Source organism: Mytilus trossulus, unplaced genomic scaffold, assembly GCF_036588685.1.
Source record: "Mytilus trossulus isolate FHL-02 unplaced genomic scaffold, PNRI_Mtr1.1.1.hap1 h1tg000165l__unscaffolded, whole genome shotgun sequence".
NCBI classification, from domain to species: Eukaryota; Metazoa; Mollusca; class Bivalvia; order Mytilida; family Mytilidae; genus Mytilus; species Mytilus trossulus.
In genome coordinates this window covers 32501-37500 of record NW_026963306.1, presented here as the reverse complement: position 1 = coordinate 37500, position 5000 = coordinate 32501, and positions in this window count along the sequence as shown.

Here is a 5000-nt window from a genome sequence, read left to right as displayed (position 1 = left end):
TTATTTCTATCGGCCGAAATAAACTCATGTATACCGACACTTTCACCCACTAAGATTGAAAAAGTCGCAAAGCAGTTAGCTTGGTTGTAGAGTAATGCACCCAGGCGTATAATCTGATATCTAGTGTGTTTATACGGTAACGATTAGAAAGAAAGTTGAAAAAAGTAAGAAAATGATAAATCGGTACGTCCCGTATGTACATATAGATATAAATTCTCTATACAGTACTTGCAACCTTAGGCGTTACTGTTTGACGTGAACTTGACTGATCGGTGAATGATCGGTGACGGATGTTTGACTGATCGATGACTGATCGGTGATCGGTGACCCATAGGATCCGTCAGATAAGTCAAATAACCTATGTGAGAGTTACCGTGACAACGGTCATCGATCGATCAGTAAATCAAATTTATGCACGGATCGGACGGATACGTATATATTTCAAATTCTTATGTAAACCGAACTCAACATTGTTTACGATCCATGAACGCGGACCTCGACGAAGACACCATAATTTACACGTTAATTTGGTTGCAATAAAAAAAAGTAAAAATAGTATAACAGTTATATTAGATTCTTAATTAAAGCGTTAAATTGTTTGTGTTGATTAATAGTTTTGTATTAAAAATTGTAAACATAAACATTAGAAACATATATAATACATAATAGTATTATATGTCTCAGTTAACATGAACTTCTACCTACGAAAATGCCAAAATGCCGATAATCCGCCATTGGAGTTTTGAACTTTTTATAGTTTAGAAAAGGTCGTTTTTCATAAAATTAAAGGAATTAAAAGAAATCATATTAAAATTTTATACGCATTGTTTAAAACTACCAAAAAACTCTCTTTTATTTAAAAAAATGACACTGTTTTATTTGAAATCAGTTATTTCAAACAACTCGAGAAATATTTTCATTAGAATTGAGATAATAAGAATTAAAATACTTAAACTTTTATTTTTGTGGAATAAGAATGCAGTTATTGATTTATTTAGATACACATTATTAACCGTCATATGATTTCAGTACTTTTTGTACTTCAAGATTGGCTGTTCTTCATAAAATATGCCTACTTTAAGGAAAAAGATATTAAATTTTTGTACGCGTTGCCTAAAATGCAAATATTTCTTCATTTTACTAAAAATTATTGACCGCCATTGGATTTTTGTACTTTTTAGTGTTTAGAATAAAAAAAATATCATGAAATTAAAAGAGTGTCAGAGAAATCATACTAAAATGTTATTCGCGGTGTTTAAAATAACCAAAATTAGTCTTCTTTTTATTAAAAATGAAGCTATTTTATTTAAAATCAGTTATTTTTACCATTTTCAGACAAGTCTTCTGATCAGAATTGAGATAAAATGAGAATAAGAATACTTAAACTTTTTATTTTTTTTAATAAGAATGCAGTTGTTGATTTATTTTGATACAAATTATTAATCGTCATATGATTTCAGTACTTTTTGTACATCAAGATTGGCTGTTTTTCATATTATATGCTAACTTTAAGGAAAAAGATATTTAATTTTTGAACACGTTGCCTAAAATGCAAATATTTCTTTATTTCACTAAAAATTATTGAACGCCATTGGATTTTTTGCACTTTTTATAGTTTAGAATAAAAAAAAAATCATGAAATAATAACAGTGTCAGAGAAATCATACTAAAATTTTATTCGCGTTGTTTAAAATTACCAAAATTAGTCTTTTTTTTATTAAAAATGAAGCTATTTTATTTAAAATCAGTTATTTTTACAATCTTGTCACAAGTCTTCTGATCAGAATTGAGATATAATGAGAATTAAAATACTTAAACTTTTATTTTTGTTGAATAAGAATGCAGATGTTGATTTATTTTGATCCAAATTATTCATCGTCATATGATTTCAGTACTTTTTGTACATCAAGATTGGCTGTTCTTCATAAAATATGCCTACTTTAAGCAAAAAGATATTAAATTTTTGAACGCGTTGCTTAAAATGCAAATATTTCTTTATTTCACTAAAAATTATTGATCGCCATTGGATTTTTTGCACTTTTTATAGTTTAGAATAGTTTTTTTCATGAAATTTAAAGAGTGTCAGAGAATCATACTAAAATTTTATTCGCATTGTTTAAAATAACCAAAATTAGTCTTTTTTTTATTAGAAATGATGCTTTTTTTATTTGAAATCAGTTATTTTTACCATCTTGATACAAGTTTTCTAATCTGAATTGAGATATAATGAGAATTTAAATACTTAAGCTTTTATTTTTGTGGAATAAGAATTGAGTTATTGATTTATTTTAATACACATTATTAACCGTCATATCATTTCAGTACTTTTTGTACATCAAGATTGGCTGTTCTTCATAAAATATGCCTACTTTAAGCAAAAAGATATTAAATTTTTGTACGCGTTGCCTAAAATGCAAATATTTCTTCATTTTACTAAAAATTATTGACCGCCATTGGATTTTTGTGCTTTTTATAGATTATAAGAGTTTTTTATTTCATGAAATCAAAAGAGTGTCAGAGAAATCATACTAAAATTTTATTCGCGTTGTTTAAAATTACCAAAATTAGTCTTCTTTTTATTAAAAATGAAACTATTTTATTTAAAATCAGTTATTTTTACAATCTTGTCACAAGTCTTCTGATCAGAATTGAGATATAATGATAATTAAAATACTTAAACTTTTATTTTTATTGAATCAGAATGCAGTTGTTGATTAATTTTGATACAAATTATTAACCGTCATATGATTTCAGTACTTTTTGTACATCAAGATTGGCTGTTCTTCATAAAATATGCCTACTGTAAGGAAAAAGATATTAAATTTTTGTACGCGTTGCCTAAAATGCAAATATTTCTTCATTTTACTAAAAATTATTGACCGCCATTGGATTTTTGTACTTTTTAGAGTTTAGAATAAAACAAAATCATGAAATTAAAAGATTGACAGAGAAATCATACTAAAGTGTTATTCGCGTTGTTTAAAATAACCAAAATTAGTCTTCTTTTTATTAAAAATGAAGCTATTTTATTTAAAATCAGTTATTTTTACCATTTTGAGACAATTCTGATCAGAATTGAGATATAATGATAATTAGAGTTCTTAAACTTTTATTTTTTTTCAATAAGAATGCAGTTGTTGATTTATTTTGATACAAATTATTAATCGTCATATGATTTCAGTGCTTTTTGTACATCAAGATTGGCTGTTTTTCATAATATATGCTAACTTTAAGGAAAAAGATATTAAATTTTTGAACGCGTTGCCTAAAATGCAAATATTTCTTTATTTCACTAAAAATTATTGAACGCCATTGGATTTTTTGCACTTTTTATAGTTTAGAATAGTTTTTTTCATGAAATTTAAAGAGTGTAAGAGAATCATACTAAAATTTTATTCGCATTGTTTAAAATAACCAAAATTAGTCTTTTTTTTATTAGAAATGATGCTATTTTAATTGAAATCTGTTATTTTGACCATCTTGAGACAAGTTTTCTAAACAGAATTGAGATATAATGAGAATTTAAATACTTAAACTTTTATTTTTGTAGAATAAGAATGCAGTTATTGATTTATTTTGATACACATTATTAACCGTCATATCATTTCAGTACTTTTTGTTCATCAGGATTGGCTGTTCTTCATAAAATATGCCTACTTTAAGCAAAAAGATATTAAATTTTTGTACGCGTTGCCTAAAATGCAAATATTTCTTCATTTTACTAAAAATTATTGACCGCCATTGGATTTTTGTACTTTTTATAGATTAGAATAGTTTTATTTTCATGAAATTAAAAGAGTGTCAGAGAAATCATACTAAAATGTTATTCGCGTTGTTTAGTATAACCAAAATTAGTCTTCTTTTTATTAAAAATGAAGCTATTTTATTTAAAATCAGTTATTTTTACCATTTTGAGACAAGTCTTCTGATCAGAATTGAGATATAATGAGAATTAGAATACTTAAACTTTTATTTTTTTTTGAAAAAGAATGCAGTTGTTGATTTATTTTGATACAAATTATTAATCGTCATATCATTTCAGTACTTTTTGTGCATCAAAATTGGCTGTTTTTCATAATATATGCTAACTTTAAGGAAAAAGATATTAAATTTTTGTAAGCATTGCCTAAAATGCAAATATTTCTTTATTTTACTAAAAGTTATTGACCGCCATTGGATTTTTGTACTTTTTTAAGTTTAGAATAGTTGTTTTCATGAAATTTAAAGAGTGTAAGAGAATCATACTAAAATTTTATTCGCATTGTTTAAAATAACCAAAATTAGTCTTTTTTTTATTAGAAATGATGCTATTTTAATTGAAATCTGTTATTTTGACCATCTTGAGACAAGTTTTCTAAACAGAATTGAGATATAATGAGAATTTAAATACTTAAACTTTTATTTTTGTAGAATAAGAATGCAGTTATTGATTTATTTTGATACACATTATTAACCGTCATATCATTTCAGTACTTTTTGTTCATCAGGATTGGCTGTTCTTCATAAAATATGCCTACTTTAAGCAAAAAGATATTAAATTTTTGTACGCGTTGCCTAAAATGCAAATATTTCTTCATTTTACTAAAAATTATTGACCGCCATTGGATTTTTGTACTTTTTATAGATTAGAATAGTTTTATTTTCATGAAATTAAAAGAGTGTCAGAGAAATCATACTAAAATGTTATTCGCGTTGTTTAGTATAACCAAAATTAGTCTTCTTTTTATTAAAAATGAAGCTATTTTATTTAAAATCAGTTATTTTTACCATTTTGAGACAAGTCTTCTGATCAGAATTGAGATATAATGAGAATTAGAATACTTAAACTTTTATTTTTTTTTGAAAAAGAATGCAGTTGTTGATTTATTTTGATACAAATTATTAATCGTCATATCATTTCAGTACTTTTTGTGCATCAAAATTGGCTGTTTTTCATAATATATGCTAACTTTAAGGAAAAAGATATTAAATTTTTGTAAGCATTGCCTAAAATGCAAATA